We start from the raw sequence: 16,549 nt of genomic DNA, 5'->3' as shown, positions 1-16,549 counted from the left end.
GGATTGGGAGAATCAATCCTGTCAAAATAACTATACTACCCAAGGCAACCTACAGATTCAATTCAATTCCTATCAAATTACCAATGGTATTTTTCACAGAACCAGAACAAAATTTTTTTTTACTTTTTATGGAAACACGAAAGACCGAGGATAATTAAAGCAATCTTAAGAAAGAAAAATGGAGATGGGGAGGAATCAGGCTCCCTGACTTCTAACTATATTACAAAGCTACTGTAATCAAAACAGTGTAGTACTAGCACAGAAACAGAAATACAGATCAATGGAACAGGAAAGAAAGCCCAGATAAACCCACAGAGCTATGGTTAATTAATCTATGACAGGGCTTCCCTGGTGGTGCAGTGGTTGCGAGTCCACCTGCCGATGCAGGGGATATGGGTTCGTGCCCTGGTCCGGGAAGATCCCACATGCCGTGGAGCAGCTGGGCCCGTGAGCCATGACTGCTGAGCCTGCGCGTCCAGAGCCTATGCTCCACAACGGGAGAGGCCACAACAGCGAGAGGCCCGTGTACCGCAAAAAAAAAAAAAAAAATCAATCTATGACAAAGAAGGCAAGAATATACAATGGAGAAAAGACAGTCTCTTCAATAAGTCATGCTGGAAAAGCTGGACACCTACAAATAAAAGAATGAAATTAGAACATTCTCTAACACAATACACAAAAATAAACTCAAAATGATTAAAGACCTAAATGTGAGACCAGATGCTATAAAACTACTAGAGGAAAACATAGGCAGAACACTCTTTGACATAAATCACAGCAATATCTTTTTGGATCTGTCTCTTACAGTAATGGAAATAAAAACAAAAATAAACAAATGGGACCTAATTAAACTTATAAGCTTTGCACAGCAAAGGAAACCATAAACAAAACAAAAAGACAATCTATGGACTGGGTAAAAATATTTGCAAATGATGTAACCAAAATTTGTATTAATTTCCAAAATATACAAACAGCTCAATTTAAAAAAAAATCAAAAAATGGGCAGAAGACCTAAATAAACATTTCTCCAAAGAAGACATAGAGATGGCCAACAGGCACACGAAAAGATGCTCAACACCACTAATTATTAGAGAAATGCAAGTTAAAACTACAGTAAGTTATCACCTCATGCTGTTCAGAATGGCCATCATCAAAAAGTCTACAAATAAATGCTGGAGAGGGTATGGAGAAAAGGGAATCCTCCTACACTGATGGTGGGAATGTAAACTGGTGCAGCCACTACGGAGAACAGTATGGAGGTTCCTTAAAAAACTAAAAATAGAGTTATCATATGATCCAGCAAGCCCATTCCTAGGCATATATCCAGAAAAGACGAAAACTCTAGTTTGAATACATACATGCACCCCAATGTTCAGAGCAGTACTATTTACAATAGCCAAGACATGGAAGCAACCTAAATGTCCATCTTCGGTTGAATGGATAAAGAAGATACACACATACACAGGAAAATTACTCAGCCATAAAAGAACAATGAGATAATGCCATTTGCAGCAACATGGATGGACCCAGAGATTATCATACTAAGTGAAGTAAGTCAGACAGAGAAAGACAAATGATATCACTTATATGTGGAATCTTAAAAAAATTATATAAAGGAAGTTACAAAACAGACATAGACTCACATAGAAAACAAACGTAAGGCTACCACAGGGGAAAGGGGGAAAGGGATAAATTAGGGATTTGGGATTAACAGATACACACTACTATACATAAAACAGAAAAAACAGTAAGGACCTACTGTATAGCACAGGAAACTATATTCAGTATCTTGTAATAACCTATAATGGAAAAGAATCTGAAATATATGTGTATGTATATACACATATAACTGAATCAGTTTGCTATACACCTGAAACATTGTAAATCAACTATACTTCAATTAAAAGAAACTGAAAGGGGTGGGGACAGCAGTGTAAAGGAATAATTTTTGGATGTTACTGAAGTTAAGCTGCTATAAATTCAAATTAGTGTTATAACTTTAGAATGTTAAATGTAATCCCCAAGGTAATCACAAAGAACATAGCTAGAGAATATACATAAAAGGAAACAGGAATGGAATTTAAAATATTTCACTACAAAAAATCAACTAAACACAAAAGAAAACAGTAATGCAGGAAATGAGAGACAAAAAAACTATAAGGCATATAAAAAATAAATAGCACAATGACAGAAGTCCCTCCTTGTATCATGCTAAGTGAAATGAGTCTGACAGAGAAAAACAAGTACCATATGATTTCACTTATAAGTGGAATCTAAAAACCAAAACAAACATACTTATAGATACAGAGAACAAAGTGGCAGTTGCCAGATTAGGGGAGGGGGATGGATGAAATAGGCTCAATGAATTAAGATGTACAAAATTCTAACTGTAAGATAAATAAGTCACAGGGATGTAATGTACACATGGGGAATGTAGTCAATAATGCTGTAAAGGGCTTCCCTGGTGGCGCAGTGATTGAGAGTCCGCCTGCCGGTGCAGGGGACACGGATTTGTGCCCCGGTCTGGGAAGATCCCACATGCCGCAAAGCAGCTAGGCCCGTGACCCATGGCCACTGAGCCTGCGCATCCAGAGCCTGTGCTCCGCAACGGGAGAGGCCACAAACGTAAGAGGCCCGCATACCGCCAAAAATAATAATAATAATAATGCTGTAAAAACAGGGGACTTCCCTGGTGGCAAAGCGGTTAAGAATCCACCTCCCAAGGCAGGGGACATGGGTTCGAACCCTGGTCCAGGAAGATCCCACATGCCACAGAGCAACTAAGCCCATGCCCCTCAATTTCTGAGCCTGCGCTCTAGAGCCCGCGAGCCACAACTACTGAGCCCACATGCCACAACTACTGAAGCCCACATGCCTAGAGCCTGTGCTCCGCAACAAGAGAAGCCACTGCAACAAGAAGCCCACACACCGCAATGAAGAGTAGCCCCCACTCGCTGCAACTAGAGAAAGCCCGCGCACAGCAACGAAGAGCCAAAAATAAATAAATAAATAAAATTTTTTAAAATACTGTAAAAACAACTTTGTGTGATAATGGATGTAACTGGTTTTATTGCAGTGATCATTTCACAATGCATAAAAATATCAAATCACTATGTTAAATCTGAGAAACTAACAATATTTTATGTTAATTATAACTAAAAAATAATAAGTACCTCCTTATCAGTAATTACATCAAATGAAAATGATTAAGCTCTCCAATCAAAAGACACAGATTGGTAGAATGTATAAAGATACATGATCCAAGTATATGCTCTCTCCAAGGGACTCACTTGAGATCCAGACACAAACAGGTTGAAAGTGAGGGATGAAAAAATACACTATGTGAAAATAATAACCAAAAGAGAGCAAGAGTGGCTATACTAGTATCAGACAAAACAGACTTTACATCAAAAAAAGTTTCAAGAGATAAAGAAGGACAGGATATATTAATAAAAGGTTTAATACAGCAAGAAAATATAATTATAAACATTTACACACCTAACTACAGACCCTAAAAAGATATTAAGCAAAAACTGACAGGTTTGAAGGGAGAAATAGACAGTTCTCCAATAACAGTGTGGGATTTCAATACACCACTCACAATTATGAACAGAACAACCAGACATAGGTAAGGAAATAGAGGACTTAACACAATAAACCAATTCAATCTGACAGATACATGCAGAACACTCTAACCAACAACAGTATACACATTCTAAGTGCACACAGATTTTCCAGGATAGCCCACATTAGGCCACAAATTAAGTCTCCATAGATTTTAAAAGACATATCATACAAAGTATTTTCTCTGACCACAGTCAGATGAAGTTAGAAATCAACAACATAGAGAAAAGTGGAAAGTTCACAAAATGTGGAAATTAAACAACACAATTTTATCCAACCAAAGGATCAAGGAAGAAATCACAAGGACAATCACGTAGAGACAAGTGAAAACCAAAACACAACATACCAAAACTTACGGGACACAGTGAAAATGGTGCTAGAGGAGAAATTTATAGCTATAAATGCTTACCTTAAAAAACAAGAAAGATCTCAAATCAAGAACTTAACTTTACAACTTAAGGAACTAGAAAAAAACAAACTAAATTCAAAGCTAGCAGAAGGAAGGAAATGATAGAGATAAAGCAGAGAACAGAAAAATAACAGAAAAATCGGGCTTCCCTGGTGGCGCAGTAGTTGAGAGTCCACCTGCAGATGCAGGGGACACGGGTTCGTGCCGCAGTCCGGGAAGGTCCCACATGCTGCGGAGCGGCTAGGTCCGTGAGCCATGGCCGCGGAGCCTCTGCTCCGCAATGGGAGAGACCACAACAGTGAGAGGCCCGCGTACTGCAAAAATAATAATAATAATAATAATAGAGAAAAATCAATGAAACCAAAAGTTGGTTCTTCAAAAAGAGTTTTAAAAATTGACAAATCTTGGGCTTCCCTGGTGGTGCAGTGGTTGAGAGTCCGCCTGCCGACGCAGGGGACGCGGGTTCATGCTCCAGTCTGGGAGGATCCCACATGCCGCGCAGTGGCTGGGCCCGTGAGCCATGGCCGCTGAGCCTGTGCGTCCAGAGCCTGTGCTCCGCAACGGGAGAGGCCACAACAGTGAGAGGCCCGAGTACCGAAAAAAACAAAAAAACAAACAAACAAAAATTGACAAATCTTCATCCAGAAGAGCTATGAAAAAAAGAAAGAAGACTCAAATTACTAAAATCAGAAATGAAAATGGGGGGCTTCCCTGGTGACGCAGTGGTTGAGAATCTGCCTGCCAATGCAGGGGACAAGGTTTCGAGCCCTGGTCTGGGAAGATCCCTCATGCCGCAGAGCAGCTGAGCCCATGAGCCACAACTACTGAGCCTGCACGTCTGGAGCCAGCGCTCCGCAACAAGAGAGACCGCGATAGTGAGAGGCCCACGCACTGCAATGAAGAGTGGCCCCCGCTCGCCGCAACTAGAGAAAGCCCTTGCACAGAAACGAAGACCCAACACAGCCAAAAATAAAAAAAACTAATTAATTAATTTTTAAAAAATAAATGAAAATGGGGACTTTACTACTGATTCTACAGAAGTGAGCATTATAACAGTATTATAAACAGGTATACACCAAATAAACTGGATAACCTAGATGAAATAGACAAGTTCCTAGAAACACAAAACCTACCAAGACTAAATCACAAATAACAGAAAATCTAAATAGACCTAAAACTAGTACGGAGATTGAATCAGTAATGAAAAATCTCACAGCAAAAAAAAGCCCTGGACCTGATGGTGTCACTGGTGAATCCTACCAAACATTTAAAGAACTAAAATCAATCCTTCTCAAACTCTTCTAAAAAACTGGAGAGGAGAAACACTTCCTAACTCACTTTATGAGGCCAGCATAACCCTGATATCCAAGCTAGACAAAGACACTACAAGAAAACTACAGACTAATAACCCTTATGAACATCAATGCAAAAATCCTCAACAAAATACTAGCAAACAGGATTCAGCAGCATACTGAAAAAATTACACACTGTGACCAAGTCAACCCACAGAATGGGAAAAAAAATCTTTGAATCATATATATGATAAGGGATTAATATCCAGAATATATAGAGACTTCTAAAACTCAGTAACAACAACAACCAACCAAATTAAAAAATGGACAAAGGACTTGAAGAGACAGTTCTCCAAAGAAGATATACGAATGGCCAATAAGTACATGAAAAGATGATCAACATCACTAATCATCAGGGAAATGCAAATCAAATCACAGTGAGATGCTACCTCAGACCCTTTAGGATGGGTACTGTAAAAAAAAAAATAGAACAAGTGTTTGCAAGGATGTGGAAAAACTGGAACCCTTGCACACTGTTGGTGGCAATGTAAAATGGTATAGCTGCTGTATAAAATAGTATGGGGTACCTCAAAAATTTTAAATAGAATTACCATATGATCCAGCAATTCTACTTCTGGGTATATTCCCAAAGGAACTGAAAGCAGGGTATCAAAGAGGTATTTGTACACCCACGTTCACAGTATTATTCCCAACAGCTAAAACATGGAAGCAACCGAAGTGACCAACATGATGAATGAATAAGCAAAATGTGGTATATACAAAAAAAATGGACTACTAGCCTTAAAAACAAAGGAAATTCTGCAATATGCTGTAACACAGATGAAACTAAGGACATTATGGTAAGTGAAATAAGTCAGCTGCAGTAAGACAAATATTTATGTATGATTCCACTTATATTAGGTACTTAAAAGTACTCAAAGGCATAGAAAGTAGAAGAATGATGATTTTCAGGGGTTGGGGCGGAGGGGAGAATGAGTTATTGTTTAACAGGTAGATTTTCACTTTTACAAGATGAAAAGAGTTATTGGGCTGAACAGTGGTGATGGCAGCATAATGTGAATGTACTTAATACTGCTGAACTGTACACTTAAAAATGGTTAAAATGGGCTTCCCTGGTGGCACAGTGGTTGAGAGTCCGCCTGCCGATGCAGGGGACACGGGTTCGTGCCCCGGTCCGGGAGGATCCCACTTGCTGCGGAGCGGCTGGGCCCATGAGCCATGGCCGCTGAGCCTGCGCGTCCAGAGCCTGTGCTCCGCAACGGGAGAGGCCACAACAGTGAGAGGCCCGCGTACCGCAAAAAAAAAAAAAAAAAAAGTTAAAATGGTAAATTTTATGTGCATTTTACCACAATGGAAAAAAAAATGGATCATAGACTTTAAAAGAAGAATTAAAACCATAAAACTTCTGGAATAAATCTCTGTGGCCTTGGGTTAGGCAGAGAGTTATTAACCAAAATCATGACCCATAAAAGAAAAAATTGATAAACTAGACTTCATCAACATTAAAAATTTTTCTGTTTCAAAAGACACCGTTAAGAAAGTAAGAAGGCAAGTCACAGTCTGGGAGAGAATATTTGCAAGTCATATATTTGATAGAGGTCCTGTATCCAGAATTTTACAAAATAATAATAAGACAACACACATAAAAATGGGCAGAAGGGGGCTTCCCTGGTGGCGCAGTGGTTGAGAATCTGCCTGCCGATGCAGGGGACACAGGTTCGAGCCCTGGTCTGGGAAGATCCCACATGCCACGGAGCAACTAGGCCCGTGAGCCACAACTACTGAGCCTGCGCGTCTGGAGCCTGTACTCCACAACAGGAGAGGCTGCAACAGTGAGAGGCCCACGCACCGCGATGAAGAGTGGCCCCTGCTTGCTGCAACTAGAGAAAGCCCTCACACAGAAACGAAGACCCAACACAGACAAAAAATAATTAATTTTTAAAAAATGGGCAGAAGGTATGAATAGACATTTCCCCAAATAAGATGTAAGAATAGCTGATGAGTAAATGAAAAGATATTCAAAATCTCTAGTCATTAAGGAATTGCAAGTTAAAATGAGACAGCCACTCACATAGCCACTAGTGTGGCTATAATCAAAACGAGAGACAGGGCTTCCCTGGGGGCGCAGTGGTTGAGAGTCCGCCTGCCGATGCAGGGGACATGGGTTCATGCCCCGGTCCGGGAAGATCCCACATGCCGCAGAGCCTGTGCTCCGCAGCGGGAGAGGCCACAACAGTTGAGAGGCCCGCGTACCGCAAACAAAACAAAACAAAACAAAACAACAACAACAAAAAAAACAAGAGACAGTATCAAGTGTTGACAGGGATGTGGAGAAACTGGAAGAACCCTCATATATATTGTTGGGAATGACAAATAGTACAGCCACTTTGGAAAACAGCTTGAAAAGACACTTAAATAAAAGTTAAACATAAATTACCATACAACCCAGCAATTTCACTCCTAAGTATCCACCTAAGAGAAATGAAAACACCTCCACACAAAGACATGTATCAAACGTTGATAGCAAATGTCCATCAACTGGGGAATAAATAACATGTATACAATGGAATGCTATTCAACAATAAAGTGAGATGAATTACTGACACATCCTGTAACAGAGAAACCTCAAAAACATTATGCTAAGTAAAAGCCAGATATGAAAGAATACATGTTGTATGAGTCCATTCACATTAGATACCAGAATAGGCAAATCTATAGGGACAGAAAGTAGATCAGCAGTTGCCAGGGGCTGAAGGTGGAGTAGAAATTGACTACAAATGGACATAAGGGAATTCTGAGGGATGATAGAAATGTTCTAAATTTAGACTACAGTTATGGTTGCAGTTCTTTAAATTTATTATAAATTATTGAGTTATATACTTAACGATGGGTGAATCTTATAGTATGTAAATTATAACTCAGTAAAGCTTTTTTTTTAAAAAAGGACACCCATGATTCCACTATTTTACTTAAAAACTAGACTATTACCCGTGCCATGTGCCCTCCAAAAGAGTAACAAATTTAGTGTTTATCATTTCCATCTTTTATTGTTGTCTTATAGATGTAACAGGAAAGAATATATTTTCATTTTGCTTGTTTTACTTTTTATTATGAAATTTTTCACCCATTTACTCTACACCTAGTTTTAACAATTGTTAAGATCTTCCTTAACAATTTATCCCACCCCCTTTTTTGCTTAGGTATTTTAAAGTATTGACATCACGACATTTCATCTTAAAATTCACATGCAGCTAGCTACAAAAAATGAATTTTCTAATTTAGCCATAATGTCATCACACCTAACAAAAATACTCCTTAATACCTACTTCATATTTAAATTTATTCAATTGTATAAAAATGTCTACTATTGCTAACCTAATTTGGGTCTAGACATTACATTGGTCATTCTTAAATCTCCTTTAATCCAGAACCTCTCCTCTCCACAGTCCACCTTTTCTTCTCCATAATACTTTCTTGCTGAAGAGACCAGGCCAGTTGTCCTACAAAATGTCCATCTTCTAGATTTGCCTAATTGCTTCCATTAGGTATCAGTTAATTTGAACATCTAATCCCTATAGTTCCTGTAAACTGGAAATCAGATCTTCAGGCTTGATTTATGTATAGCTTAAACATTTTTGGCAAGAGTGTTTAGTTTTGCTTGATTTTACATTTTATAAAATTGGTGTCACTTTGACATAGTTCTAAGAAATTTTCACTTAAACATTCTTTTGGATTCACCCATTTTGTTGCCTAGAGCTATACATTAATTTTCACTACTGCATAAACCATTGTGTGATTATATTTAAAATTTATTCATTCTACGGAGGATTAACATTTGGATCTTTCCATGGTGTTTTTCGGGTTTTTTTGCTGGGCTATTACACATTCATAAGCATTCAAGTACAGTTCCCAGGACACATGGGAAAGTTTCTCTAGGGCATGTATACCTATATGAGAACTGGTAAGTCTTATCAGTGGTCAGCAAACTATGGCCCAAAAGGGGCCTGTTGCAGTTTTCTGTAAATAAAATTTTATTGGAACACATCCATGCTCATTTATGTATTGCCTATGGCTGCTTTGCCTATGAATTCTACAGTAGCACAGTTCAGTAGTTGTGAAAAAGATTTGATATGCCCCAAAGCCTAAAAATTTGCTACCTGTCCGTTTACAGAAGTCATTGACTCCAGGGTTATAATGTATATCCAACTTTCCAAGAACACCAAACTTATACAAAATATTTGTACTAATTTACACTTCCACCATTGTAAACTGATCCATAACTCCCTTGATTTATAACCTCTGAATCTCGGTATTTCCAATCTTCATAATTTTTGCCTACCTGTTAGTGGGGAAAAAAATGGTATCTCAGTGTGGTCTTAATGTGCATTTCTCCCACAGTAGCAAAGTTGGATTTTTTTTTCATGTTTTTTGCTATTAATTTTTCCCTGTTCTGTAAAATGTCTGATGTCTCTTACCTATTTTAAAAAAATTTTATCCTATGAGACAGTAAGAAAACAAGACAACAATCTCTTTTTTAACCATGTGACAGTTGTTATGTATCTGGACACTAAGAGAGATCAGTTCCGTGTTTTGAAAATAGCTTCTCTCAATTTGTGCCTTGTCCTTTAAATTTTTAGTATTTTTGTGGAAAATAAGTTACTTATTTTGAACAGCATCCAATTTAACAATCTTTCATTTTATAGTGTCTTTGTTAAGTTTTCCCCTACCCCCAGGTCAGAAACATATTCCCCTATATTTTATAGTTCTAAGGGTGGTATAATTTGTATTTCATACACAAGTATTTAATCTGTGTGGAACAGATTTTAATGTATGATGGAAGGTAGAAATCCAATTTGATTTTTCTAATGACTAACAACTGTTCCTTGCTCTTTCATATATAAGACATTATGATGTGATGAGCACATTGCAATATTAGCACAGGAATAAATGGACCTGTGTAATAGAATACAGGTATACCTCGTTTTATTGTGCTTTGCTTTACTGCGCTTCACAGATACTGCGTTTTTGACAAACTGAAAGTTTATAGCAATCCTATATTGTCAGATGATGGTTAGCATTTTCTATCAGTAAAATATTTTTTAATTAATGTATGAACATTTTAAAAGACATAATGCTATTGCACACTTAACAGACTACAATATAGTGTAAACATAATTTATATGCACTGGGAAACCAAAAATTCGTGTGACTCATTTTACTGCAGCATTTGCTTTATTGTGGTGGTCTGGAACTGAACCAGCAGTATCTCCTAGGGTACTCCTGTAGTTTTCAGTGTACAGGTCTTTCACCTCCTTGGTTAAATTTATTCCTAGGTATTTTATTTTTCTGATACAATTGCAAATGGGATTGTTTTCTTAATTTTTCTGATAGCTCATTATTAGCGCATAGAAATGAAAGACATTTCTGTACCTTGGTTTTGTACCCTGCAAAGTTCATTTATTAGTTCTAACAGTTTTTTGGTGAAGTCTTTATGGTTTTCTATATTACAGTTGACCCTTGAACAATCCGAGTTTGAATCACATGGGTCCACTTATACGTGAATTTTTTTTCAATAGTAGATACTATAGTACTACATGATTTACTGTTGGCTGCATCTGTGAATGTGGAACTCCAAACACAAAGGAACCTCTAATATAGAGGAACTGTGTATACAGAGGGCAAACTATAAATTATACATGGATTTTTGACTAAGTGGAGGATTGTCATCCCTGACCCCTGCATTGGTCAAGGGTCAACTGTAGTATCATGTCATCTGCAAACAATGACAGTTTTATGAATTCCTTTCCAAACCGGATGCCTTTTATTTCTTCTTCTTGACTAATTGCCCTGACTAGGACATCCAATACTATGTTGGACCAAACTGTTTATAACAGGTTACCTCTTCATAAGCAGTGTACTATTCATTATGCTATATCCTCAGCAACACTTCAAATTATCAGACTCTGATTTTTGCCAACATGGAGGATAAATAATATTCTTACTGTGGTTTTAATTTGCATTTCCCTGATCACAAAAGAGGGTGAACATCTTTTTGTATGTTTTTAAGGACATGTAAATGTCCTCTTTTGTGAGTACTTGTTTTTCCACCCATTCTTCAATTGAATTCTTCTTTGGAAAAAAATCTTTTCCTACTCTGGAGATCATCCTTTCACTTTTCTAATATACTTTGACAAAAAGAAGTCCTTGATTTAAATCTAGTGGGTTTTGTGTCTTCCTTACCCTAAAATCATAAACATATTCTTCTTATATTTGTACCTAAAAGAACACTGCCTTTGACTTTTAGGTCTTTGATCCACTGTGGATGAATTTTTGTGTATGATGTGAAGTAATAATCCAATCCCTTTTTTCCATAAATATATTCAGCTGGCCCCCAAAACCCACTTATTCTAAAAAGTACAACCTTTTCCCAGTAAATCTGTAAATCCTTACAGTACTGTAAATCCTTACAGTATTAATTATTAGTTTTATTTAAAAAAATCTTGGATATGTGATTGCTCAAGTCCTCCTATCTTTTTCTTCCTCAAGAGCATTTTGGCTATTTTTGGTCCTTTGCACTTTCACATTAATTTTTAGAAGTTATTTTATTTTTATTTTAAAAACTTAATTGTGATTTCGATTGGGATTACACTGATTTTATAGATTAACTTGAGGAAAAGTGACCCCTTTATAATAAGTCTGCCAATCCATGAATATGGTATGTGTCTCCATTTAAGTTTTTACTATCTTTCAATAAAGTTTTATAATTTTCCCAATATAGGTCTCACAGATCTTTTATTAGGTTTATTTCTAAGTATTATTATAATCTATTATTGTAAAAAGCATTTGGCTTTTTAAAAAAAGTATTTATATTGCTGCACTGGGTCTTAGTTGCGGCACATGGGATCTTCGCTGCCCCATGAAGGATCTTAGTTGCAGCATGCGGGATCTAGTTCCCTGACCAGGGATTCACTCCGGGCCCCCTGCAGTGGGAGCGCAGAGTCTTAACCACTGGACTACCAGGGAAGTCCCGCATTTTGCTTTTAAATTACACTTTCTGCTGTTACTGGCATAGAGGAATACAAATAATTATTGAAAATGTTTTTTCATTTAAAGTTTAGTGCAAGGAACTAAGACTAGCATCATAAAAAACCTTTTGTCAGCCTCCCTGCAAGGAATGCAAAAATAACTTTCTTTATTTCACAAACTCCCACCTATACTTCCACAAGTGTAAAATGGTACAGCCATTTTGGAAAACTCTTTAGTAGTTTCTTACAGTTACATCTACCCCATGACACAGCAATTGCATTCTTAGGTTTTTACCTAAGAGAAATTGAACACATGTTCATAAAAGAACTTGTACACAAATGTTCATAGCAACATTATTCACAATAACCAAAAAGTGGAAACAACCCAAATGTCCAACTGAGGAATACAGAAATAAAATTAAATACAATGGAATGCTATTAACAATAAAAAGGAACTGTAGCATGTCCTGATACATGCTACAACATGGATGAACTTAAAAACCATCATGCTAAGGGTAAGAAGTCACAAAAGACTAGGTATTTTATGATTCCATTCATATAAAATGTCCAGAATAGGCAAATATATAAAAACAGAACATAGATTAGTGGTTGCCTAGGCCAGGGGAGAGGGGAGGATAGGGCAAAAGGGGTATAGGTAATGGGCACGAGGTTTCTTTGGGGGATGATGGAAATAATCCAAAATTAGATTATGGTAACGGCTGTACAACTCTGTAAATATACTAAAATCCACTGAATAGTACACTTAAAATGGATAGCTTTTATAGTATCCGTAAAGTATACCTTGATAAAGCTGTTTTTTAAAATGTCATAGCAGCCTTATTCATAACTGTCAAAAAATGGAAACAAACCAAATGTTCATCAACAGGATGAATAAACAAACACATTGTGATACACTTACACCACAGAATATAATTTAACAATGAAAAGGAAAAAGCTACTCCTACACAACAACAAGGATGAATCTTCAAACATTTTGCTGAGGGTAAGAGCCAGACCAAAGAATAACATACTGTATGCTTTATTTTAAATAAAGAGGCAAGACTAATCTATGATGGTAGAAATCACAAAAGTGGTTGCCTGTGGGGGACAGGGGAGGGCATGAGAGAATGACTGCGATGGGGCAGAAGGGAATTTTTTGTAATGTAATGAAAATGTTCTTTATCTTGATAGAAATGCACGTCATATAACTTTATGTATGTGTCAAACCTCATCAAACTGCACACTTAAGACTGGTACATTCTATTGTGTGCAAATTATACTTCAATTAATAAACAAACCTAGCTTCCCACTGAGTACCTGTTTCCTATCTGAAGAACACATCATTTATAGAGTAAACTGACAAGTATAAATGCACTGATTAACAATTCTTTTCATATTTCTAAGGGCTCCAAGCCAACTTAGAAGAATAGCCTCCCAGCTTTACAGTTTAAAAAAACAAAGAAAAAAAACCCCAAAATAGTTTTAAGATACTTTAATATACAGTAACATGTAAACTTCAAAATGTTCCATCTGTATGTTATTCCTCTTTTACCACACTTGAGTGCTTTGAATTTATTCCAAGAGGAAATCAAAATAATGGTGTTCTTTATATAAGCATAGTATTAAAGATGACAGTATATATAGGATAAGTCTACTTTCTTCTCTCCCCTAGAATAGACCCTGATGAACTCAAGTCTTGAATTTGACTTGAAATAATTATTTGTTAAACCCTTACTATGCAATTAGTACTATGCTACATATCAGCTACTCTCACGGAACTCACAATTTACCGCGAAAGACAAAAACCAACACATGATATAATAATAAACACAATAATTAAGCACTCTTCTATACACGTCAGGGATGGCAAATACCTGTAAAGCATGCAGCCACTTCTTCCTCTTTTATAAATGGCAAACATAATTAACTGATAGTGTGGCACTTTTTCTTGCTGAGCAAGGATGCAGTCTTAAAATTCTTCTTAATGCAGAACTCCATGAAGGCCCTAACAATGTGCTTGAACTGGCAGAGGAATTAAAACCTATATGCTTCTGTTATAGTGTGATAAAAATACACAGAAGAAGCAGACCAAAAAAGGCTAGAGAAAGTTTTAGAAAGAAAGCAGAACATTCACTCATCAACCAACATTCATTTACATTACCTATTATGTGAAAGGAGTTAGGACTACCAAAGAAATTAAAGCAGTAAGATATGGTCGCAGACTTCCAAGAACTCAAATTCCAGTGAAGAAACAAAACAATGATAAAACAGAGTGTTGAGTGGTATTAAGAATACACAGGATGTTTGGGCATCTAAATAAGACCATGGTTAGTGAACCCTTCCAGGAAAAAGTGACTCTTTGGCCGAGTTCTGACACATAGTTAGCCAAATAAAAAAAGATGGAAAGGGTGTGACATCACCAACATGGTGACATAGGTTGTTCCTGATTTCACTCCCCCTCACAAGAACTAACAACTATCCACAGACAAGACACCACTGAGAAGATGGAAGGGAAGAATACATGGGAGGCAAGGTAGTATGAAAAAATACAGCACATTCAGAAGAACTCTAAATACTCTTGCATGGCTTGACACAGAGTCAATCTTGAAATATGAGAAGGACTTTAAAATGTAGTAAGAGAACGACAATAGCTGGGATACTACTGGTTTCATAAACTCTACCATTCAATTATTACTGTATGCATGTATTCCTGAAGTAATAAATTTAAATTTAATGAAGAACAAGCTCTAAAGAAATAACGGATCAAGCAAATAATCATTAATAGCTACTAAAAGCATCACGTGAAAGTCTGATGGGAAACTTTATATTGGCTCACAAACCTGAACCCAATCAATTTTTAAAATAAACTTTTAATTGCAGAATAGTCTTAGATTTACAGAAAAGTTTCACATAGCACAAAGTTTCCATATATCTCTCTCACCCAGTTTCCCCTGTTGATAACTTCTTACATTATTATGGTACATTTGTTACAGCTAAGGAACCAACATTGGTATATTACTATAATTAGACTCCACACTTTATCTGGATTTCCCTAGAAGCAGTTCTTCTCTAATGTCTTTTTTCTGTTCCAAGATCCCATCCAGGATATATTATATTTAGTTACCCTGTCTCCTTAGCCTTCTCTGATCCATGACATTTTCTCAGACTTTGTTTTAGATGACCTTGATATTTTCAAGTCATACTGGTATACTGGTCAGGTATTTTGTAGAACATCCCTTGATATGGGTTTGTTTGATGTTTTTCTCATGATTAGACATGTGTTTTCAGAGGAACAGGCTATTCTCTTCACATCGTATCAAGGGTACATGCTATCAACATGATTTATCACTAATAATATAACACTGATCACCTGGTGAAGGCTGTGTTTGCCAGGTTTCTCCAGTGTAGTTATTTTCCCTCCCTTTCTGTACTCTATCTTTGGAAACAAGTTACTAAATACAGGCCACACTTAAGGGGAGTGGAAGGAATTAAGCTCCCTCTCCTGGAGGGGGAATAAATCATATAAGTTACTGCAAATTTTCTGTATGGGAGATTTGTCTCTTGTCTCTCAGTTATTCAAATAACTTATTTATATTAGTATCAACTCAGGGATTTTATTTTGTTTCTCATATTGTCCCAGCTCTGGCCATTGCAAAGTATTTCAGGTTGGTTCCTATGTCCCTCTGATATGCCCCAAGCCTATCCTTTTGTTTTTTGAGCACTTCCTTACTTTCTGGCACTACAAGATGCTCCGGGCTCATCTTATATATACCCTGTTGCAGCCCTAGAAGCAGAGTCATTTCTCCAAGAAATTGTGGTTCCTTTTATTGGAGAATGATAGAACCACTGATCAATTTTAACATAATAACCAGACATTCTATGCCCCCTGATGCTGAGATGACAGGAAGTGTGACACACCACCCAGGAAATACTTTTGCTCCCTTCTTCTCCAAAAAACAAACAAACAACAACAAGAAACACCTGAACTTCACTCTATCAAGCCTCAAGAGCTAATTAATAGTTTATAGGAAATCCTATAAAGATGTAACCCTGAGGTCCCCCAGTAACCATGTGAACTGCCATGAGGTGAGGCCATAAATGGCAACTGAGACTTGGGAGAAAAATGAACTATCCTAAGGCTATATAAAATCCATGGCTCCAGTAACTATGAGGCCAGT

The 16,549-nt window shown here is 37.1% G+C and overlaps 1 protein-coding gene across 2 annotated transcripts in view; it reads right to left on the bottom strand.

Moving 5' to 3' along the window:
• Nucleotides 1–16,549, bottom strand: part of GKAP1 (G kinase anchoring protein 1) — an 82,179-nt gene that overhangs the window by 35,709 nt on the left and 29,921 nt on the right. The window lies entirely within an intron of this gene.

The sequence above is a fragment of the Lipotes vexillifer genome, unplaced genomic scaffold (genome assembly GCF_000442215.2).
Source record: "Lipotes vexillifer unplaced genomic scaffold, Lipotes_vexillifer_v1.1 scaffold917, whole genome shotgun sequence".
Lineage (NCBI taxonomy): Eukaryota > Metazoa > Chordata > Mammalia > Artiodactyla > Lipotidae > Lipotes > Lipotes vexillifer.
The sequence above is the reverse complement of the archived record's forward strand: the minus strand, read 5'-3'. Positions and strand labels throughout refer to the sequence as shown.